Genomic DNA, 25,152 nt, shown 5'->3' on the forward strand with positions numbered 1-25,152 from the left:
GTTATGCACCTGGAGACCAACAGCTTCAGTTTAATGGAAGCAGAAAGCCTTCTTTAAGAAACCCTAAAGGCAGCTGTAGTTAAGTGTGACTGAGGTAGCTATTCCACTGAGACACATAACGTTCACAGTCAGACCTGCCATCAAACTCACAGCAGAGCTCAGAGTTTTGGAGTTATAATTCAGAGCATTTAATTCTTCTGGAGGAATAATTTGTATGACTGCAAAAACAAAACTTCTTACTTTTATTATATGATGTTATAAATCTCCCCAGGAAAAGAAGCTTTGCTACATCCAGGAAATATAATAAATGTGATATTCTAGTCTTTTTCTGACACAGCATAACTTTAGCCACTGGTTAGACCTGTGTCCTGCATACATATGTACAGAATACAGCGATAGAGATGGATATGTTTTCTCAGTTGAAATAATTTCAAGTTTTCTTAACACTGAATGCTTTATTTTGAGCATATGGTACAATATGCTTTTATTTGGTTTCTTAACTGTTAAAGTAAACAGATACTAAACATATGCTAATACCCTTCCCTATTGCTCTAAAGAAAATCTCTTGTGACATTAATCTTCCCAATGACCATGTCTGCATGTTGAGGTCAGTAGGAAAGTGAGGTGCATGCTGAAGGCCTTGTAGGATCCAAAACTACCCATCTTGCAACTGTCAGTTTTTCTGAGGGTAAATCATTCTCTCATTAATTCTCCTTGCAAATAAAATGACCCTGGTGGAAAGAAGAAGCTCTGAGGTGCTCAAAAGTAACAAAATAATCTAACTTTTCCAGCAGGACTCACAAAACTGAAAAGAGAAGGAAGCCTATGAAATAACACCTAAAAGAAACATTTAGCAATTACTGTGATAACCCCTCTTACACATTTTTAATTGATCTGTTTGTTTCCCCAAATCCTATAATGTAATTTCAAAAAAAAAAAAAAAAAAAAGACTAAGAGGATGCAATCTTGCACAAGCTGATGTGATTGGATTTGAAAGTTAATGTGTTGCACAGGTAACCTACTTTATAAATTCAAGGAAATGTTTTGCATTTTGCACTTTTGATTTGCTGATACTTGCTTGCTAAGGAGCAAAGATTTTTCAATCCATTATGTTATCAAAAAATCTATCCACTTCAATTCAGAATGAGGGTGAATAGATAGCCTTTTGTGCTAGTCAAGCTGGATTGGTTGCAAATCCTACTTTAACTTAATCCATGGCAATTTGATCTCATAGCCTCAGATATCAGCTATTTCTAGAAGTGATCAGGCAAGAATAAGGTACACATTATTGCAATATTGATTACTTAGGGCTCTCCTTCTTCAGGAAGGCATTGTACTTAGTGGGCTGAGAATTCTTCATTCAAATATATGCTCCACCTCCTAAAAGTCAAAGTATATTAAAAGATGTCATGTAGCCATAATAGTGTTATTCTTTGTTAGCATTTGTTTCTCTTGGGTTAGGTATTAACTCCTTACAAAGCATAACTAAGAAAAATGAGATCTGCATGGAAATATGATTGACACAAACTGAGTACAATTACTGGGTGCTCAGTTTGAGGGAGGAGAAAGTCATATTACCCATTTTCAGCTTGCATTAGCTGAATTGCCATGCACAGGTACCTTCTGTTCGATGGTCAGTGCATGCCTGAAAAGCACCAGTTTAGTTCCTCAGTGCATCTGTGAGGTGGGAATTCCTGATAGCTTACACTGAGGAAAGCTGAATAACCAAGAAGATGTATGAGGCTTGTGTATATACAAGGCCTGTATTTCTGTACCTTAAGAGAAACATGACTGAACTTTTGAGTGTTACTTAAGGGACTAATCTTTGGGGGCTTCAGTAAAATATTTTCCTCCCTCATGCCATTTCTTCAGGATATTATTTGTGTGGGAGACTTTCATAGAACAGCACCATATCAGTCTTGCTCAGCTGGATTATGGACTTAGGCTGGCTCAGATGCTGTCCTAGCCTCTACTAATAGGAGTACAAAGTGGGGTGAAATCCTGGCTGTCCAGAAACTCTAACCCAATACAATAACTGACTCTGCTTGTGTCAGTCATTTCATACAGAAACACACTTGTTCTTTGCATGACATACTGTTAACCCAGCTGTAGGGGACCACAAGGCTCCCAAAAGCTACGAGTTTTCTAAGTAGCATTAATGATTAAGTAAGCTCAATTTACTATATTATAAAACAGTATTGAACCCCTTTGACAATATTTTGTGGTGTATCTGTGGTATATACATGCTTAGCCTACAAAGGTTTTTTTTTTTTCCACCATTATAACCAAGTAAATGTTGCTCCCTTGTTTCTTTACTCCTATAATTTTCCTCATGCCTAGGAAAAAAATAATCAATGCAGAAGAACTTAATTAGTACTACAAATCATGATACAGTTTTCCAACAAAATTTGGTGGAGAAAATGTAATAGCAGATCTCTCCTTTTTGAGAAAGACACAGAGCTGTCTGCAAAAGTGAGCTCTTTGGAGCTGTTGGAAGATTTACTTGAAGGAAATCCAGGGCAAAATGGATTATTGAGAAACACTACTTGCTGCTGACAAGGAAAGCTGCCTCAGCACGTGGCCCAGTAGAAGAAAAAAATCAGCCAAGTATCTTGAAAGGATCAGACAAGGAAGGAAATCTCAATTTGGGGCTGGATGGGGGGAAGCAAAGCAAATTACAGAACTGACCCAGAGGGTGGGGTCTATTGAGGCTTGTTGAAGTGTGTAGTCTCTACTCTGTTCATATAGTGCATCACTTTACCTATAAGTTATATCACTAGTCTTGAAAGACAAGGTTGTGAACAGTTTCACTGAAGTGCATTCACTATTTTTGCTGTCAGTCAGGTATGTTCCTATATTTATGTCTAAAGAAGAGGATCTTGGGATGCTTCCGATCTCCTGGGTCCAAGATCATGCCACTGTCCAAAGAGAGAAGCTAGGAGGCGCTCCAGGCTTTTTCTTGCCCCCTCTGAGCCTTGTCTACCTTGGATACCCAGAGGTTTGTTGGTCAGGCTCCAGCTATAACCCCAGGACACTGCGCAGCACTCGCCAGCGGCTGCCCAGTCTCCATGAGACTACTGCTTTCAGCAGAAAACTACCTCTATCAGAAGAGACTACCTCTATCAGAAGCTGGTCCATCAGTGTATTCATGAGAGATTTTATGATGCTTTCTGCACCATTTGTTTCCTGATTAGCTGTGCTCAGAGCATCACTGTTAACTCTCAAAGATGCTAACATGCAGGCGGTTATAATATGAGGTTGGAAGACCGCTGATAACTTGTTGAAAACTTGAGGAGACTGACTCGGTGGATTGCCAGAGGGAGAGCTCCCGACTGCTGAGATGCATCTGGCTGAGAAGTTTGTCACAAGCCTCACTCGTTCTCCCTACTGGGAATGCTCAGGCTGCACTTATATTGCTCTGCTGTTGCTGGCTTTTGATGCCTGGTCTGCCACAGCCCTGCAGCTGAACCTGGAAATGAAAACAACACATTAGAGCCTAGAAAGAGAATCTGCATGACCAACCACCTGTATGTTGGCTTTGGGAGCTTAATTTTTATTCACTGAGATATAGTAGCTGATCCTTGACAGATGTATAGTGGAAATGAAAGTATGATTAAGGAGACAGGATGTAGCTAGAAATGATAAAGGGCTTTATTTACTGCTGATCAGGTCTTATCTGAAGATTTTTAACCTTAAATCTTTTCTTTAAATAGATATATATATAAGATGGGGGTTGGGGTAGAGAACACTGATTTTTATCTACAATTTTAAAAGGACTATAAGGACTAATGTCCTTTTAGCAGTGCTCTGTCTCGCTACCCTTCAGCCCCTGGTGCGTTGCTTGTTTCTCTCATGCTGAAATCTGATGGAGCAAACTCTCCAGACAAAGTTGGTGGTCATGTTTCATCAAGTGCCCTTTGCTAATCAACGGTAATTGCAAAGTTAGAAGGATTTTACTGATAATTGGTTAAATGCTTTTGCAGTCAGTTGGCATTCTGCAGGCTCATTCTCATGAGGATGATTGAAGCTCACTAAAAATGGAAATACCAGACTTGCAAAGCTTGTTTGCTCTCTTCTAAAAACAACTTACCCTAATCCCAGAGCAGCAAACTTAACTCTCATGCAGAAGGCAGTTATTTTGTTGAACCTTGGATGTTCTGTAATCAGACCATTGATATTTGATGATGGAATTATGTATCAAGGGTATTACCAAGTTAAAGCAAGAGTTGAAAATTTAAAGTGATGAATCTCCTTTTTTTCCTACACCTAACACTCTTGCCATAAAAATGGCTTCCAGTATATCTGACTGCAGGAAGGAAGTGGGACTGTTCCATAACTATTTTAGCCAATTGCTTAAAACATGTAAGAAGCTTTGATCAGAGTTTACTGAAATAAGCCAGAGAACTGCAAAGGTCTGATGTTTGTTCATATTCTCAGCTTGAGATAAGAAGCCTTCAGAGACCTGTTTGTAATATGTTGGGTTTTTTATTAAAACCACTGCTTTAATCAATTTCAAATTAAAAAATGGAAACAAATTAAAAGATGAAAAGGGAGTATTTTGTTACTTTATGATGACCTAGCATATGCTTTTAACTTTTAGGAAGTAATTAAGAAAATAATCAACTGCTGCAACTCACCTTTAAAACTCTAAGCTGCTCAGGTTTATTGGGATGAATGTTCCTGGGACAGCAGAACTGTGACACTGGCCTAAGGGAATATTTGACTTCAGAGCCCTCCTGTGAAGACACAGCACACTTGGCTTCAGAATACGAAAATCACACTCACTTTCAGTGAAGTTCACTGAATTTATTTTCCCCTTTTTTCATGAAACATAATGATTACACATTTTTCTTAAGAGAAGCTACTTGCGTGAGTGCATTCAAGTGAACTATTTTTTGTTTTGTAATTCTGTTCAGTGCTTGCAAATCTCATGCTGCAGGGGATTGTTATTCAGTATTTTAAACTTGAGCTCTGGAGGTCAGCTGTGATTGATCTCCAAGCTTCCTCTTGTTTCCTGAATGACCAGACAATGGCATATCTTTTTTTCTCCAGCTGCTTGAGCAGTAATTCCTGTAATCAAGATGAGGGTGCTGCTGTGTTTCTGTCAGGGAGAGTATCAGAAGATTACGAATTCTTTTAAAATTTAAAACGATTTCCTTTGAACTTCCTCAGGCATTGTTCCTGTGCAGGTTAGGTTGCTCTAAGACTTATTGGCTGGGTACAAGTTTTAAACATAAGCAGGTCTCTCATTCCATTCAAATAAAGATCTTGGTATGTGCTCATGCGGTCTGGAGATATCCTTGGCTGTTTCGCTGAACTGCCTTGGGCTAAGCAGGGTTCTCGGCAAGAGGCTTGGGCCCAGCAGCCCCGGGCTGCTGCAGCGCTCCCTTGCTGAGAAACCCCTGCTGCTGGAGCCTGGCTCTTTTTTTTTTTTTTTTTTTTTTGCCGGGGGGTGGGGTTTGTTCTTCAAGAATAGCAGGCAGTTTCTTAAGAGCAAAAACTACCATTTTACACTATTTGGAAGAGGTGAGTCAAACGAAGAGAAACAGGACTGTGACCTATACGCAGATTTTCACTTATCTACTTTTTCAGCAGTTGAAATCCACCAGAAAAAAATTGGCAAAGCTTTCCTCACATACCTCTTTTCTGCAGAATTTATGCTGGAAAAAGCCAACAAAATTCCAGGTACTGAGCTTACATTGGCTAGATTAAATGAAGCCTCAATCATCTATTCTTATTCAGTGCAGTGAGTTGAGGACAGAATATCTAGCACAGAAGCTTATTCTCAAAGCACAGTCATTAGTCTATAACTCCAGAAACTGCTAGAATTGAATGTGATCCTATATCACTTCAGGAATAGAAGATACTAAGTACTGAAGCCATGACAGCATAACAAGGACTATGAAAGAGCGATTTTCAGAGTGCTCTGGCACACTTTGTGTTTTGAAACTTAATAACTTGTTCCCATCTTCTAAAAGTGCACTTCTGCCCTTCAACAGCTTTGATTTCAATAGTGGAAAACTGAAACAACACTCCTCTAACAGGTAAAGCACAATATATGACATCTGTCAGTAAGCTTTGACTATTTCTGTTTTACCACAGAAAACACTTGTGTCTCAGCTTTCATTGATCTTGGCGATCTTTGGTAGTGTTTCTGCAAGTTTCTGTGTTTGGGAAACTGTTTTGTGAGGCATGATATAGCTTAACACTACCAAGCTTTTTTGAACTCGTATTTCACATTGACCTGATTCTAAGACTTTATTGTGAAGTTGTTACTGTTTTACTATTTTGAGCTACTTTGATAACCCTGTGTTCTTTAAGAGCCAGCATTCGATGGAACTGAAGAGCAAATAAAAATAAGTATCACACATCAGGCATTCTCATAAAACCACCCTATATTTGTTCTGCCTGCTAACCAAGCAAAATAAGGAGTGTATCTCAATTACTTCTTCTTACTGCAGTAGATTGTCTTGTGGGCTTTACCTATCTTAGTCTACCTCCAAATACATGTGGATTATCTGGATTTATTCCAAGCTGTATTCATTTGGAAAACAGTTAAGAGCAGTGGCCCATCTGCATTTGAGCTGCCACCCCTTGAAAAATAGCTGCATCTGATAGAATGGCATCAATGAGTGCAGTGGTGAGAAATCTAAAGAGGAAGGAAATGTCCACATAAATGTAGCCTTACAAACTTGTTATACATAGTTACAACCCAGCTTCATAATACTATTAGTCAATGTCTACATTGACATCCTCTACAGTCACCAGCAATTCAGCTGAGGAAGCTGGGTGTGGGCAAAAGTACAGATCAAATCGTAGGCCTATATTGATGTGCCCTCTCTCACTCAGCTAGACATAACTGAGAACAGTGCGTGGCCTGCTGGACAACTCAGAAGACAAGCAGTGCCTGTTCTTCCAGCAAATATTCACAGACCTCCATCTCCAGAAGCTGGTTCTGGCTGATAAACGGAGGCAGAAGCCTCTCAAGAGTCACAGTTCAGGTCCCTGAACTGTGGAGGGGGACAGGACTCAGACCCAGCAGGTGTGCTCCTGCTCTGATCTTTGGATCACCTTTAAAGGCTCTGAACTGCAAACTGGGACAATTTATATTGGGGCAGCAGATGATGCATATGTACTTGCTGCATGGAGGTTGTGCTAGCCTGAAGCATCTCCTGTGATGGTTATGTTTTCACACATCAGGTTGTCATCTGCAGTAGAGAAAGCTTAGAAGAGGCTTCGTGAGCAGCTTGTCTTCCCTGTAGGAGCAGTGGAAATCTTGAGGAGAAGGATGTTGCGGGCAGCAGGAGGCATCCAAGTCACCCATCGTTCCAATATGAGGCAGTCCCCACTTGTGAGGCAGGGCTGTAGTCTTCTACTATCAGTAGATTTGGTGCTTAACTCTAGGTGCTACTTTGGATAATAAGACCCTAAAATCTGTGGATACAGACACAGAGATGCTGTTTTTAATCAGCTGCAACTGGTGATTTAAAAAAAAAGAAATAATAATCCAGCAGTCCAGTAGAGATTTCTGCTCACATAGCTGGAATAATGGAATGGCTTGTGAGGCAATTCAGGAATTCATTCATAATACAGTGGTGGGTTAGACTAAAAGCCAGTGAATGTTGCAAAGCAGATGCTTTTATTTAAAAGTGCTTTGCAGGTATAGAATGGAATATGCAGAGACTGTGCATGAATATTTTTGTTTGTAGTGCTGTGCTGTTCATATACCTGCTTGGGTTTTCAGTTCAAGCTTTCCAAGTTAAAGATGACTCTGTAAAAGACATGCTGTTTTGTATCATCATTTATTGTTGTGAATTTTCTTCCAACACTAAACTGCAATTAAATGTTCCTATCATCCTGTAAATTAGTCTTTCTCTTTTAAACATCACATTTGCAACTCTATGTTCATACAATCCTGTAATTATGTAACTATTTTCATTTCAGCACTGATTCAGCAATGTACTTAAGCATATGAATAATCTCTTTGAACCCATTGGGACTCCTCACATGCTTAAAATTAGACATGGTTTAATTACTTTGCTATATCAGCAGCTATACTAGTAGATAAAGATGAGGATAAAAGAGGTGGCTTGCATCTACTGTAAACACTGTTATTGAACTGGACATTTCTAAACTCTTTTACCTTCTTATTTTTAATGTTTTCAACTGAATCATGGTAATGGAGCTAGACACCATATGAGGCACTGAGATAGAATCACATCTTTTAGAACTGAGGTTTATCTAGAGGCAAAATAGTTTGAAGAAGCTCCAGACCTCCCTTGCCCTGTCTGCTCTCTTGAAGTTTACTGCCCCTTCAGGTGTGCTGCTGCAACTGATTGCAGACCAGCACTAGAGGGTTTGGGGTTTTTTTTTTATATAAAAGTGGTTTGTTTTGCTTGTCAGGATGACAGCATGACCTTATATTGCATTGGTATACCTGAGGTGGTGATAAACCCTGAGGCATGGACATGAACAAATAGGGGAGGTGGGAAGACAGGAACCTTCTCAATCCATTAGCAACTGAAGAAAATATACAGGTCTATGTCCTACATCTTTCCTGTGGTCTTCTACCCTAAAAATGCATATTGTCTAGGAATTGTCTTGATGACAGTTTAAACCAAAGTATATCTGTAATGTGTCTACCTTTTACCTTATATTACATGAACTGGGAAACTCGAAGCACAGACATTGAATTGAAATTAGAGCTCTTCTATTTCAGAAGAAACAAGACAGAAGAGTACTGTTGAAGAGAGTGGGAACATTAAGGAAAGGACTGAAATGAAATGAAACATTACAAACTGCCTTTTGTGACAGAATTTGAAATGCTGAACCAAGAACCTCCATTTTTCAGGAAACAGAGACAAATAGGCTAAGTTCTTCAGGGTTAAGTACAAATGAATGGTTTCTATGAGGTCCCACATGGTGATTTTAAGGAATTCTTGTTAATTTCATATTGACTTGCCCTAAGAGAGAAGAGCTTCCAGAGAGCAGTGCTCTTTTCTTGAGTCAAAACAGGGCTGATAAGTTTGATCTCTGTGATACTTATGCAGTGATTATTTTACAAAAATATCAACACAGAGTCAAAATTCAGGGCAGGAGAGAACGATTCTGTCCCAAAGTCAGTATTTAATCTTTATGAAGAGCAAAAAAAACCCAAATATGCTTAAAGATTATTTTAGAGCTAGAGAATCCACACAACTGTTGTTCTGTCTGTGGCTTAATATCCACTAATGGAGATGGACTTACCTGAAGCTGTCAATAATGAGAGGCTGCCCAGCCAAAAGTTTATGGAATGAGGTGACAGTCTGCAGGGAGCCTGGGTCTCAATTAAAAGCCAGCACACAGCCCAGTAAAAAGGAAGGCAAAAAGGGAGTAGAGAGGGGATATTTGTACTGCTAGGCTAGAAGACCTATTTAGAGATATCCACTGAGTGAATGGGAATGGACCCCTTATGAGCAAAAGAGGCTTTAGAAAGGATCAAGCAGAGGGGATTTGATACGTTTGTTTCACTGCTTAGGTTTTGAAAAATAGATCAGCCTGCAAAGAAAAAGGCCTGATTATTGATTTCTAGTAGGAGTTCTATTTCATGCAGACTTTAATGGTAGGGACTTGGTGGTGGTAACACTGCTGCTAGTAAAATGACTAATGCACTGGAAGACATTACTAGAATAATCTGCCATCTTACAGAGAACAATCCATAATTTTACCAAATAGTTTTTGCACCAAAACCTTCTGCCTGAACATATCTTCTAAGCATTTCATGTTGATTTACATATTTGCTTGGGTGGAGAACATACTCTCTTCTTGTAGAAACTGTTAAATACCTTCACGTCTAAAAAGAAGAATTTTTTGATTTTTTTTGTTGTTATTTCTTTGCCTGAATTTCTCTAGCTTCAGCTGCCAGCCATCAGATGAGTCAGTTGAATAGGTCTTTTCATATTGCACTCCACCAGAAAGGATCACTGAGGTACTATATAGTACATAGAAAAACTGCTTTACCTTCTGATGTTCAGCAGTCACCTCTGACTCTTGAGCTAGGCTACTGCAGTACCAGGAGTCCAATTACACAGCCTCTGTATAAGAAAAACATAGCAATGAATGCACTTCAGAAAGTACTTCAGCTACCTAAAAGCTATCCTATGCAACATAAAATTGGGAATATCAAGCTTCAGGGTCTGTTTACCCACGCAGACTAGAAATGAATGCTGTTTTGCAAGTGAGAGAAAGGAACAGAGTGCTTTTGTTTTTTGTTTTGTTGTTAAGCACTGAGACCACAATGTCCTTGCATTTGCATACTGCCACAGTGAATTTCGAGGCCCTTGGCCCTGATAGAGTACTATGTTCTGGCTTCTCACATGGTGCAATAGGAAGGGCTGGGTACCACAGAAGGGATCCAAAAACCACACAGCTTCTCAGTCTGTATTCTGTCTAAAAGTCATCTTAAAGAAAATAGTGAGAACAAGGACAACTCACAAATTCTTCCTCTCTTTAGGATTTTGGAGTTTACTCATGGCTGCAGGGGAATGTCTTACTCCACTCAGGTCCAATACCTGCATCTAATAGTCGTTCTCTGTTCTGTTCTTGCAAGAAAAAGAACAAGGATTGTGTTTTCTTTAAGAACATTGCATGCTCTTCAAGAACTGTTCTGATATATTTTGTTGTGAACTTTAATTGGTGCCTGGGAGAAGTCTTTGGGAATGCAAGTTGGAACATTGATCCTTCTCATTTTCTGCAGGATGAATATTTTAGACTTTAAGTTACTCAGATGCCATATTGTTTGTTCTCTCGGATCTTTCACAGTTCCAACAGAAGGGATAGGAATTGTGGCTTCTTGTTCATATGGTTCCTTCTTCACAGAGCCAGTCAGACAGGAAAAGCCTTCAGGAAGTCTAGTCCAACCTTCTGCCCCAAGCAGGGTCAGCTCTGGGATCAGGACTGCGTCCTGTTGGGATTTGAAAACCCCCAAGGACAGAAGCTTTATTTCCCTTTCCCCTCCCATGGACATCAACCATTATCCTGGCGGTCAGAGCATTTTCTGGAGATGTACATTTGGCTGAACTGGCCCTTGTCGAGTTGGAGCTTTAATATTTTACATAACAAAGGATGGTAGTAGCATCACCTTTACTGCCAAGCTTGTAGCCACCACTACAGTCTATTAACGTGTCCAGACTTGCCAGGTTGTTGGGCATGTTCTGAGAGTGTCTGCTGAATAAGGGTTCCAGGAGATGCAAGTAAGAATCGACTTTATGTTTGATTTGATGGCAGTTGATAGAAATGATTTAACTTCTATTGATAGTTAACTGTGTGTTTTTTTTCATAAGCACAGGGATACATGTCTTCTCCCTTCTTGTCAACACTCTTTTCCTATTTCAGCTCCTTGAAGTTCTCAGAAGGTCTTCTAAAATTGTCCTCAAGATACATCATGGGCAAATCTCCTTATAGAAACTAAAGGACTAAAGATTCATTAATATTTATGAATAATGAATCACTAGGATATTGCCCTTAGATAAATGAACTATAAACATTAATACAACTGACCATTTAATGTAAACACAAGTATGGTGTTCCAATTTATTTTCTGTTACCCTTTGTTTGCTAATTCATTGATTTATTAAACTGCCTAACTAGAAAAAAGGCTCTGCAAATAACAATTTCATTTGTTACACACTTATAAATGTTTAATAGACTCTTCAATTCCTAAACTGTTGGAAAGATACTACTCCTTGGGCAACATGATTTTCCCAGCTTGTCCTTAGCTTCCTACTGCTCAAGATTTGGATCAGCACAGGGCACATGATAACTTTAACATGATAATCTTTAATTTCTGTTTGTCCTCCACCTGTGCAGGACAGGGATGAAAAAGCTCAGAAGAGTCTCCTACCTACCATGTGTACTACCATCTATGTGAGCAACCAGTGCACTGAAGGAAGAAGAAAAATACCTCTGGCCCCTACATATGCCCTTGCACTAGTAGATGGGGTAAGGACTATATGTATCAGAAGTTATGTTTTTTTTCTGCTGAATGGTGTACCATGCAGGGTACAAGAACTGTATGCTTAATGCAGCTATTGGAATCTTACTGGCATTGCTGGGATTTCTCACTACTTATTGTAGAACCATTCACGCTAGTGAGGAGCATCATACAATAAGATGAGTTATACAACAGCTTTTTTAGGCTAAATCATTCCAGTGTTCACAAAGCTGTTTGTTCTTGCCTTAAGAAGAGAAAATGAGTCTGAGCAGCTGTTCAGCCACTGCTTCTTCCACTGCAGTCTCACTTAATTTTTTTTTATGGCCTAAATCCGCAGGTGTTGGTCATAGCAGTTACGTAAGTCATAATCAGAGTAAATATTTTGCTAGCCTGTTAGCTAGCAAATACAGAAGAATTGGTGGCATTACTGAAATGATTCATTATGGATTATAACCTTTGACAACAGGAGAGTGGTTTCTTGTTGAGTACCCTCACATATTACTAAAACTCCAAGCAGCCATCTTTGTCTTGCATTGCTCATGTTATACGTTGGGGTGGAGAGGCTGCCTAGCTAGAGCTGGGCCCTGTGGACGTGGGGTTTATGAAGTGTAGGCAAGCAGATTCTACCTCAACCAGCTCTCAGAATTAATCTCCCTATGCTTCCAATAAAAAACAAAGGATAAGCTTTTCCTACTCTTAACCTCTTTAGTCTGTTCCTTCTTTATTAAGAATAGCCTCCTTTTTCCTTTTGTAAAATAAATACAAGACCTAATTTTTCTCATCACTTGTGTTCAATGAACCACTCCATTCCTGATGTGATTTAAGTGATCCTAATGAAGTTATGTCAGTAATGTATTTGTTCCAGTGAGTGTCAGAGCAGTAGACTGTTTTCTTCCTTCCTCTTATGCGCACTTGTTTCTTTAATTTCTTTCTTGCAGCTATTAAGGTTGTAACATTCCTATCTTGTATTATAAATGCATGGGTGTTTTTCTTCATGGGCTTCAGGATGGTTAGTTTACTATATGTTACTAAAAAGCCTGATTACAATAAGGCCCTGATTATAACCTGTAGGCAGTACTATATTGCCAATAATCTTCTGAATAAATAATTTTCCTAAATTTCACAATACTATTCAGAAGTCTTGCAAGTAAATGTGACTGTCTTTCATGTGCACGGACAAAAGTATCGTCTTGGTAACAGTCGTTGTCTCCTCTCTGTTAATCCATACAATATAGTCAGTATGGGTTTCCTCAAGGGATTTATATGACATGGTTAAATCTGTTTTAGCAATAAGAACCCAAAACTGCCTTAATGTCACTTGTTAAATTACTTTCTGGAGGCCCAAATATTCTCTGCCATTAAGGTTTTGGATCTGATAGTCCTCATGTTGACTTTCTCAGTGAAAGCTCATGAGGGCTTGCAGCAGAAACACCTGTTTGCTGAGAGATGCACCACATATGTGTCACGAACGCTACAAAAACATTGGTAGTTTTCCAGAGATAGTCTGGTAAAGATTTAATTTTCTCACTTTTGCTTTTATGAAGCTTAGAAAGCTACTTAGAAAGGGGCAATGGATGATTCTAGGAGAAACTTTGCAAGAGAAACAAGAAAAGTTTCAGGGCTGTTTGGGGTTTTTTGTTCTTATTTTTCTGAAGACATTTGTGCAGCACTATGAAAGATGATAAGAGCTTAAGAACATCACTTTTCCCTTTGTCACATAACAGGGAGGAGCTGAAAAGAGTAAATTAATGAATTTCATACTGCCTAAAACAGAAAGCAATGACTCAGTCATTTATATAAAAGCACCGATATATGAAATTGAGAAAAACGTGACTGTTAACTTTCGTTCTTATGTACGTTTTTGTTCCTCATCTAAGAGAAACTTTTGGAAAATTCTAAGCTAGTTTGCAGCTGCAAAATTGACTTTTCTATTTAAATTTTTTTTTAAAGGAATTGAGGCCTTTCTTTACAGGGCCTGAGCAGCAGCCGCAATATTGTAAGTAAGCTTCTACTTACTGTCAGCACTCCACTGCAGTTCAAAACTGCTGCCTTGTAAAATAGCCACAGGGGTTTGGATTTTCATACTAGGTATGTGATATATTTTCCATGAAAAATAATGGAAGATTTGTCTTACATCTAGAAAACCTTAGACAGGATATTTATTTCATAGATGTATGCAGCAAAGTATTCAGGGCATGTAATTTTCTGAGACGTCCCATAGACAAGAGATAATATAAGTGCTGTTATATGCAGGCGTTTAGTATCTGCCTGTCAATATTAGCAAATCACTTTGTGATTATCAGTAGGATGATATATACTTAGCTATGCATCCAGAGAGCAAAAAGCAGGGAATGATGGATTTAGAAAGATAGTTTTGATAACACCTGCGCTGTTGTATTAAATCTTTAAGGGCTGCCTAGGCTTGAATGCTCTGTGTATATATTACACTGTTTCTAAAAAGTTCCAGGTGCATCACAGCAAAACACCCCCAGGCCACCACCTGCACCTGAAAGCCCTGAGAGCTGCCTCCAGAAAGGATCCCCTCGCCTCATGCTCCCACTCGTTTTGCATTTCCCCGCCGATCTCACAGCCCAGCATGAAGGGCCCAGTTTAGCCTCCTCATGCAAGGCAGCTGCGTAGCTGCTCTGCCCGTGTAAAGCTTTCCTGCCTTCCCTCCTCCTCAGAGCTGTGGGCAAATGCATGGCAGCCAGCAACCCTGGGGCCTCGGGGCCGTACAGTCAACGAGAAACCACCCAAGGCACTGGCAGAAGTTTCTGCCTCCTGGAGCACTCAGAGTAAGATCATTGATCCCATTGCCGGACCCAAATTGCACGCAACCTTGTTGTGACAGTATTTGGTCCTAAATGGCAGCAATCCCCATGGAAAAACTAGATATTCAGCCCTTCAAAGCTGGGACGCCCGAGATGGCCTCCCAGTTCAGATCTACAGAGTGAAAGCCTGCTCCTGTCTGTGCCCAAAACGTGATTCCCACGTGCCAGCCCTGGGGCCTTTCAAAGTCTCGTATCCTGCTGGGGCTGGTGTTAGGAATGACCCAAGGCAGGACTAGGAAAACCTCTTCCAAGCTCGGCATGGGCAGCAATGCAGTTTATGGTTGCCCTGCTGCCTGGCCGGTTGGGGCAACTGGGGCCCATGCCAGGGCCCAGGAGACCCCCAGCGCCGGGGCCGTCGCAGGCTGGCGCCTCACACCGGTCTCGTTTTCTCTGGCGCGGTGGCTCGCGTGGGGCAACTGACAGGACGAGGGCTGGGACGGGCATCCTGACACGCGCGCTGGGGTGTCGGCCTGGCTGCCTCTCAGGGAAGAGGTGCGGAAGGGGCAGAGCCGGGCCAGAAATATGCAACCCTTCCAGCTGATCTGCTGTAGCTGCCGCTTCTGCAACCTTCAAGTATCCTGGTGTGTGAAACATGGGTGTGTGAGGGCTGCCTGGCTGCCACCTCCGGCTGACTGCGTAACCGAGGTGCGGCGGTCCCACATCACCTTTCTGAGCCCAAGGGCAGAGGCCACAGCGGCTCAGCCTTCGCATGCCGCCACAGCCTGGCCCCTGAGATGTCAGCAGGCAGTGGGGGGACTTGGCTTCAGGAGTGTCACAGAGAGGGGTTTTAAGAAACGTTGAAGATGGACCCACTTAATAGCCCTCCCCGTCTCTGCACACACTGATTTCAAAAAGCCTGCACTGAGCTCCCGTAGGAAACTCCTGTCTAAACCAGTGTCCTGCAGAGAAAACCTGGTGAGCCTCTTTAAAAGTGTAGGGCCCATGTGAGAGAGGACGTTTGCTACGTGAGCCCTTAAAACCCCTGACAGTGGATCGCAGTTCTTTTCACGTGGATAAAATGGTGCTGTTTTCCTTCAGGCAAGAGTCTCAGCCTGTATAAATCAAACGATTTGCACTGGCTGACAATCTGGCTGTCGCACACCCAGCGTGCTGTTTTGTTTTTTTGTTTTTTTTTAAGCTAGTATTGGGAACATAAATTGAGGCATATGCTATATCTGACCTCGTATCTCTTGATCCTTAAGCTGATCTGTAACCCTAAAATCAGGGCACTTAGGTTTTTGTTTCATTTTCCTCCCCTTAGCCAAACTTACTGTGATCAATGTAACAAGGAGGTCCCTTGCAGCACACCAGTGAAGAGTGAATTTGGTGAAATACCTGTTTTTTGTTAACCCAGATAAGTTTTGAGTTAGGGCCAAATCAAAGTAGTCTGCTTGGGGGTGTGGTGGTGGAGGGGTAGAAATAGGAAACTGAGGAACTATTTCCACAGAGCTGAGGGAAATATTGGTGTTGCCTTTTTATCCAGTGGCTCAAATTTCTGTATGTTTCTAGCCCTGTGTTTCTGGGTAATATGGAGTCAGGGATGCTATTCCCTGCAGTCTGGAGAATCAAAAGGGCAGAGTATTTTCAATGAAACTAAATATACTTTGGAAGACTTTACTTCCTATAAGGTAAAGCTCTGAACATCTTAATTTTTATCTGAATTACATGTATGCAACTTTTTGACAGTGAGTAAGGGAGGGAGGGAGAGGGAGAGAGAAGAAAAAAAAAAAAGCTTTTGCACATATAGTATAGACCAAATAGAAGACAGATATGTAGCCAGAAATCAATACAAAGCCTTAGATCCTCAGACCTTTTTAGTGTAAAGTTTTAGAATATCAGGCTCATGGTCTGCCTCTTCATGCAAGTATTTGATGCATCTAGTATATATCCGAAATGGATAGAGTAGGGACATGCAATTCTTTACAAGTATGAGCTCATTAGAGCATCTATGAATGTTGTGAGTTGGAGGAAATCTTGGCTGCCTACAACGTACTAGCTGCCCTTCTGTATGCAATAGAAATGAGTGAAAAAGATGGTAACAGACCAAGCAAATTCTAGCACAATCACAGAGCTGTTATATTCAGGACCAGGATAAAAGCTGCAAGAAAGCATTTTATGCTGAATTTTGTGAGTTTTGTGCTAGAGATTTCAAAATGAAAATATAGTCCCTCTCTTGCTGATTAAGTTCTGTGCCAAAGGAAACTGGATTTGGTTTGTTCTTTGCAAAATAAAAAAGTTGGCTGGGCATCCAACCAGTAAAGATGGACATGGACTGTGCACACTGAGCATCATGCATGTGAGAGACTAAATTTGGCTCTAGCCTGGATATGTGAACATTTTGAGGTTTCTGTGTTGGCCTTCCCTGATCCCATAAAAACAAGGGTGTATCTTTAATTCTCAAACTGCAATTATAAAAACTAAACATTATCGTAACTGTGCATCTGTGTTACAGAAAATTATTGTAAATGTGAATAACATATTACCAATGTTCCAACAAAAACCTAAGCAAAATTTAGGAGTAAAATTCTGCCACCCATTTAAATATGGAATAAAATGTTCCTTTTCAGTTATGAATGCTTGAGATGATTGCAGCTGCGACCTGTTCCTGGGTGTTGCACTCACTCTTTAACTGTAACTTTCTAACCTGAAGCATCGGAGAGCAGACAGCAATGGGGGAACATGCGCTGAGTCTATTTCTAAATACACCCACAAACACGTTATCCCGAACTGCGTGAAAATGTTCTTTCTTCCACTGAAACACTAGGGGACGAAGGCTGCTTTTCATATGGATTTTCTTTTTCCTTTGGGATTATTCTAAACAGTTTGTTTTTAACCTGCATATGAAAATCAATCTACCTTTCATTCCAGTTGTTTAATTTCCTTATCACCTGCCACTAGGAAGATGGCAGACAGGAAATGACTGCAGAGTATTGAAAAGCAAGGGGCAAGGAAGACACTATCTTATGCAATGCAACAATTCTTCCTCTCCTAACTCTGTGTGCTCTTGTGCGTGTAAGGATGGATGATTGGTTTGAAAGGCATACCAGAGGAAAGATAAATCAACAAAAGGTATGTCTGCTTTCACAAGTTTGAAATTAAACATTTATATAGCACTGACAGGGACTGGGTTTTCTCTTAAATTTTTTGCATTTTTTTTGCTAAGCAAAACTTCGTTTTGAGATTTTTTTTCCAGTTTACAACAAAAGTTATTTTCTTCTTAATCTCTTTAAGGCTCTAGCTGTGACTCTTAAAATTGACCAAAGATTTTTGACTAGGGAAAGATTTTGGTGTGCCTTCAAGAGCAACAGTTAAGGAATGGTGAATTCCCATATTGTAAAGATCCAGACTCCTATTGGTGTCACTAGGCAGACAGCTTAAAAAAAACTTTTTTGAAAAGTTTTGTCCATTGATTTTTTTTCTATTCTACAGAAAGACCAATCTGGTCAATATATATAGAACTTCATGCAGTTTTAGACTTTGTTTATAATTAGCAGTACTTAATATGATATAAATTGAAGTGACAATAGAGAAAATAGAAATGTAATATATAACGCTTGGGAATTTAAAGCTATTGAAATTTCTTTAGCAAAACACAAAACTGAAGACAAAACACAAATATATAAAATCAGCATTCGTTACTGCAAAAGAAGACATACAGCCTTGGAATGTGTTTCCTCTGACATCTGTCAAATGTCTATAAAATGTTTTCATTGATGCAGTAATCTTTTTTTATCATGTAAATCCTATTGAGTCTACTTCTGATTAACTTAGTTAACTATATTCATAAACTAAAAGTCTGAGGGGCTGCAGATGAGAAAAATATTATTTGATAGGAGATGTCCTTTGAGTTAATCAGCCTTGTTCCCCAAACCAAAAAAAAAGTGCTGTAAACCAGCAAGAAACAAATGAATGTGTAAAAGCCAAAGGAATGGATATTGTTGTAATTACGATTGATAAATCTGGTGAAAGGTCAGTTCCAAAAACCAAATCTGATCTTTTTGCCTCAGGTCTCAGCTAGTGCTCAGTTCTACATGACACAAGAATACAAAGGGAGAGGCAAATTTTAGGCAGCTCTGCTTGGTGTCAGAATAAAATCCCTACAACAGAGCAGATTAAGAAGGCAGGGGTATGAGGACGACCACTTTTCTTTGTGCAAGCTCCAAGCAGGGCAGAAGAGCACCTGTACCATGCACATATCTGGCCAACAACGCATACCCTGAAGCATACAAAGGGATCCAGAACCAAGGTTTTCTCCAGGCAATGAGGCCCCTCACAATATGTTGGCTCTCTGTAGTGATGTGCAAGGGGGACCTGCCTGATCTGGTCCCCAACAAGCAAGAAGCAGGAGTGCCTCAAGCCCAGGAAAAGTAGGGCACGGCGTTCCCCGACTACGCTCATTCTCGTAGCTTGATGTTTGCGTCGTGCTTCGCCAGGCCATGTCAACTTTGCTTCTGTTGCTCTTGGCACAGGAGCATGTTATCTGCAAACCAGATGGGCAGAAGGGAGCAAGAACTGAGAAGAAGACCTAGGGAAAAAAGTTGTGCTTCAGAGACACTACTGAATATGCTAAGGAAACACCCTAAATCCTAAAAAAGGAGGTACAATGTAAACTGCTCTTGTCAAATATACAGCTTCAAGGGACAAAGTTGCTTTGTTTTGTTCCTGTTTTACAGAAAATCTGATATTCAGTAAGTCCTAGTGAATTTGGGAGAAAGTTGGCTAACTTGGTGTTTTCTTTAAAAAAAAAAAGAAAAAGAAATGTCACTTTCACTTTGGAGGGGAAATGGCTGAAGAAGGAAACCTGAAAACAGGGATATTCACAGGCTGTCTTAGCAAAGAAAAGCAGTGTCTTGGATAGAGATGGCCTAGTCATCTGGTTTTCAGCAAAAGGTACTTTAAATGTCTGACAGCTGGATAGTAGTACAGGTACTTGGTGTGAGGAGATCTTGGACAGCTTATCAGCTGATTTAATTCAAAACAGCTGTAGCGCTCATTTTCTTTTGTCTATCCCAGTTGAAGATCAGGTCTCATGGCTTGCTAAGTGGAGATAAATACTTCTGCAGCAGAGAACTTCAGAGTTTTCCAAAAATGCCATATTTGAATTCTGTCTATAGGGACCTTGTTTCTCCTCTTCTGCTCTGTTTAGCAGCAATTTCTTGCACTGAAGCAATGCTTTAGATTTTATTTTGACAATGGAAGTTAGGTTGTATCAGCATTATGATGAAAAGGCTTGTTGATTAAGAAAACATTCATTTAGTATTAAAGAATGTATCCTTGAGGCATCTGGTTATACGTAAGAAAATAACATCCTATGACCCAATTCCTTTGACTTTCAGATATGTATCCAGGTAAAAGGCATACCCATATTTACTTTCATTGGCTCTGCTGCTCTTGATGTTCTGACTGTAACACTATATATGGATTTTTTTAAATACTGTATCTTTCCTATTAAAATTCAGCCTTGGATTTGGATGCATCCAGGTTGACATTCACTTTTACTTGCAATACAGAAAACAGCTGTGATAGTGGATCCATTATAGTGTCTAAAGACAAACCAAATAGACAAGTGAGGAAAAGCATAGAAGATGAAGGGTTAAGTGATGATGTGAGCAGAAACTGAGCTATATATTGTAGCTGTTGTAAACTGAGAAAACAACATAGCTGCATGGTGTTTTATGATTTGAAAAGCTATTCATTCTCTACATAACATTACTTACTTACCTATGTAGGTTGTATTAAAATAAAGCCCAGAGTTAACTGAACCTTAAATTTTATAGGTGCACGTTTAATTAAATTGTATGTTTTATCTGCAGTAATAAAATATGAGACTCATCTGAGTTAATGCACAGTTTTACAGTTTTGAGGTCTGAAACATCTCTAGCACCTCCATTCAGGGCTGTTTGGTCTATGAGCCATAACATCCATTGAGGGAAAGTGCTAATCTCTGAACCTTTTCATTTGCGACTAGGTAACTATCCCGCTCATCATGTTGATTCTGTATTAAGCAAGTAAATAAAACTGCTTCCTTTTCTGGAATAAAGTGAACCTACAAAATCAACAGAAAATTCTCCTAATCATTATAAAGTGCTTGGCTTTGCAAATTGTTTAATCTAAAAGCATCAACAAAGGATAGTACTGTAAAAATATATTCAGACTACACTGAAGGACATGTAAGTGTTTCCTGTTGATGTTGGAGGACAGAGGATGCTTTTACATAAGGCAACATTACGTGGAAAACTCTAATTTTAACCATATGCACTGTTCTTGCATTGTTTAGCTTCTAGCCTTTGTCAGGCTAGAAGGCAAGAACAATCTTTTACATCTCCCCATTTTACAATGGGCTTGTAAGCACTTTATTTCAGGTATAACCCATGAAAAGACCAGATCATAAGAGTCCGTAGGTCCTACAGAGTTTTGTCTACAGAAAAAGTGAACTTACTAAATGTGTACTTCTAGATTATGATTTTTGCAAACTGAATTTCCAAAAGTTTAGAGGGAATTCTGATGACCTGATCTGTCATTGCTTCCTTATTGTAGAGCAGTCACTTGTCCATTACGCTTCATGTAAACTAAAAAGGATTCAACCCAGTTTCCATTTAAATCAGTGCAGAGCTTCCACTTCAGGGTGTTGTCTAGTGAGATTGTCTCAATTTGACAAATGTCTGCATTCAGCTCTGCAAGTATCTGTCTGATGTCACTGTGTTTAAAAGGAGGAGGGTGGGAAGGTGCATGGAGCATCATGGCTATGTCTACGCTGCAAATTTGAGAAGTTTGAGCTGGATGGACATCTGACAAACCCTGTCTATTGTTCTACTGGCCATAGCTCAGACACAATTCATGACCCCATCTCCAGAGGGTTTAAACCCAGAATATCCACTGGTGGGCAGAGTTATATTATGGAACACCATTACTATACCTCATCCATCCAGGCTTCAGGACAGAGAGCTCAGATGCACCAGGTATACTAAAGGTCTCAGTTTTAAGAAGGCACTGGAGTTTGGCCTATTTTGTTTGTACGTAGATGAATCGGGACTTACAAGTGGATTCATATTAGTGTTAGTCTATCCTGGCAGATAACCCAATGTGATGCAATCATTGAGCTCTGACAATAGAAATTGCATGAAAATTTTCAGGTAGAACCTGATATGGTTGAAAGTTATTTGCCTTTGAGTTAGCCAAGCTTGTGTGATCTGGACAAAACAAATCAACAAACATTTCTGCTGAAACTGGTCATGAAACTTCCTTGTTGTACTTTAGCGTTCATGAAAACTCCAAAAGATTTTCATACCCACTTCCATTGTTGAGGTCCAAGCTGATTTATTAGGGACAGGTCAGCTGAAGCCAATTTATCTCCTTTTCTCTAAAGAACTTGCTGTATTTTGTATATCCTCTGACTGAGATGGGAGAGAAGGAGGGAAATTTTTTTTTTTTTGCTATCCTATGATGAGTTTTGCAACTATGATGGATTTTCAATGGATTCTCAGCACTCATGTAGCTGCTGAGTTCTCCAGAAGCCAATGGAGACAAAAAAACTCTGCAGAAAAAAGTCACTACCTGTACTTTTGATATCATCCTTTGTTAGTAACAGTAATGATTTGTGTTCATCAGAGAGCAGAACATATCTATCAGACACATAAACAGTCTGTTCTTCCTCTCTAAAAACAATGCTTTGTAGGTGTGAAAGAGTGTTGAAGAGTCTTTGTTTTGGAAAGCTGGGGCAAGCATCTGTAGCTTATGCATATGTCTTAGTTCCCTCAAATATTAATTTCTGTTGTCTAGGTGCATATGCAAAAATGTGTAACTCTGTACTCTTGATTGTAATACACATCAATAGCTCATCATCACTTGTGACACTGCTGATTATTTTTCTTTGGAGTAGTGGAAATATAACTTGATAATTCTTTCTAAGGTTATTCAGTTTGTGAATTCTTAAGTAAACAAAACCCTAAGCTAAATCTAAACAACTATCTTTTATTAGCAAGCAATACTTTGCACAACCATTCCCAAGACAAATAGTAATACATTGGTAACAGGAAATTACAAGTCATTTATCTTAAGGTTTGGTCTTTGACTGTAAATTCTCTTTAGGCAAAGATGGTATCCTTTCATCTATCTGTAATAGAGCCCTAGGTTTGAATTTGAGACTTTGGGTGTTATGGGTAACATACATCTGTAACAAAATGTTGGACATATATTTACTAGGCAATGTTGCATCTGGGATTTGCATGTTCTTGTTTTGTTTACATTCCAGAAGAAGAGAGGGAATGAGAATTATTTAAAGAAGAAATATTTTATTATCATGCCTGACCAACCTGACTGCTTTCTATAAGATGACTGGCTCTGGACAGAAGAGAGCAGTGGGTGTTGTATACCTTGACTTTATCAAGACCTTTGACACTGTCTCCCATAGTATACTTGCAGCTGAATTGGTGAGATCTGGAACTGATAAGTGGATAATAATAAGGTGGGTGGAAACCTGGCTGGACCCTTGGGCTCAGAGGATGGTGCCTGGCAGTACAAAAACCAGCTGGCAGCTGATTACTAGTGGTATGCCTCAGGAATCAATCCCAGGCCCAAGACAGTTAATGCTAATAAAGATTAACATCCTGGACTAAGGGACTGTGTGTGTACTCAACAAGGTCCTCCTAGCCTAAATTATTCTATGATTGTTTTAATCTGGGGATTCACAAAACAGGTAGCAATGAACACAAGCAGCTACATGTCATGGTGAATGTGCTAGCTCTCCTTCCTTGTAAGAAGCACCTATTTCAGAACAGTGCTTGACAGAGTGTAAATGCAAATTCAGTAACATGTTGACTTCATGTCAGCAACAGCGAGAAGGAAGTGGTGTAGGACCAGGCTGGAAAATTTTGTCCAAAGTTGATGTTACTACTGTTGGCTGAGTTAGTACTCCTGGGACTGCTTTTTACATGTAAAGGAATCAGCAACTGATGGTATTTTCTCTTTACTCTAAAATGGTAAAAGCAGACAAGGTGGAGAGACTTAGTGTTGCTTCAGATGCTATTTTCACGTGGTTCAGCAGCTCCTCTAGAACTGTCTACTCTCTCACTTTCTAGGGCCTGCCCCAAAATCTAGATCTGTCACTCTTGCATAAGACAAAGTTGGTAGAAATATCGCTATTGTGGGCTTTTGTATGAAAATAAAAATATTGCCCTATAGTAAACAAGCAGTTTAGTATCTGCCTGGAGAAGAAAGACTTTGAATGTCTAGGAGAGAAAGATGACAGCTCTGTTTTACATATTTAACAGTCTGAGGTTTGGAGTTCCTTAGTTTTTTGGGGCTTCTGTACCAAAACAGCCTTATCTTATCCAGTAAGCAATAGATAACTTCTCCCCACCCCCTACCAAAAAACAAAACAAAACAAAACAAAAAAACCTTGGCATTTTATCCATTGGCTAGTTATTCCTAGACACCTTATGCAGCCATTCCTATTTCCACCTGGTGTGCTATAAATTACAGATTTAAAGCACTTTAATTAGACCACAAAACACTCACCTTCCTATTCTGTTGTTTATATCTTCTGTTTTCAAGTGTGCCTGATATATGTGATGCAAGTCACTCTTATACTTCCTGACTATCAGTAGTTTTTGGTGAGACATCCCCCCCCCCCCCGCCCCAGCTGACATTTTCTTTGGGAATAAGGAGCAGAGAAATATTTTAAAGTCAACTTAGTGTTTAAGAAGGTTGCCAAGCAAGTGTGGGATCTTCTCTCTCTCCTCAGTGAAATCCAGTAAGGCACAAACTGATCAGTTTCCTGCTGTTTTTTTTCAATCCTGACCTGAAAGAAAAGAAGATATTCCATTTTTTCATACTATCCAAGTTTCTCCACGTCACCTTTTCCTTCTCCTTGTCGATACCCTTTTAGTTTTTATTGTGCTGTTTCTATATTTTTCCCTATTCATTTCTTCCTTCCATCTATTCTGTCTCCCTCATATACCTCTCCCCTCTCTGCAGTCCATGCCCCGTTTTAATTTCTCAGCTTCCTTGTGCTTTCAGTGTGCTCTTTTCTAACACTTCTCTAATTCCTTTCCATCTTTCTTGGGTACCAAGGATCTAAATTATATGCCAAGAAAAAACAAACATCCCATCATATTGTAGAACTGTATTGTCCTTGGCTACAAGCAATAAGACAGTACTTGAATGATCTTTTCTTTCATCTGGAATCTTTTTTCTCTGGCTATCTTTTATATTTGTGGGTACTTTTTTGGACGGAGGTAAGAAAAAGAACCAATATAATCTACTAGATTTACAATATTCAGATTGCAATTACCAATAGCTGTACAAAGTGTTATCACTAATGTAAAAATGCCACTGCCCCAAAAATACAAA

The 25,152-nt window shown here is 39.7% G+C and overlaps 1 long non-coding RNA gene across 1 annotated transcript; it reads right to left on the reverse strand.

Moving 5' to 3' along the window:
• Positions 1-209: 209 nt before the first annotated feature.
• LOC106494920 (uncharacterized) lies at positions 210-24,383 on the reverse strand. Its single transcript, XR_001294371.2, has 4 exons — positions 24,319-24,383; positions 10,000-10,073; positions 4,638-4,736; positions 210-3,469 (listed from the first exon to the last, which is right to left on the reverse strand). It is a non-coding gene; the product is annotated as an uncharacterized lncRNA (long non-coding RNA).
• Between the last annotated feature and the right edge of the window lie 769 nt (positions 24,384-25,152).

The sequence above is a fragment of the Apteryx mantelli genome, chromosome 1 (assembly GCF_036417845.1).
Source record: "Apteryx mantelli isolate bAptMan1 chromosome 1, bAptMan1.hap1, whole genome shotgun sequence".
In the NCBI taxonomy this organism is placed as follows: domain Eukaryota; kingdom Metazoa; phylum Chordata; class Aves; order Apterygiformes; family Apterygidae; genus Apteryx; species Apteryx mantelli.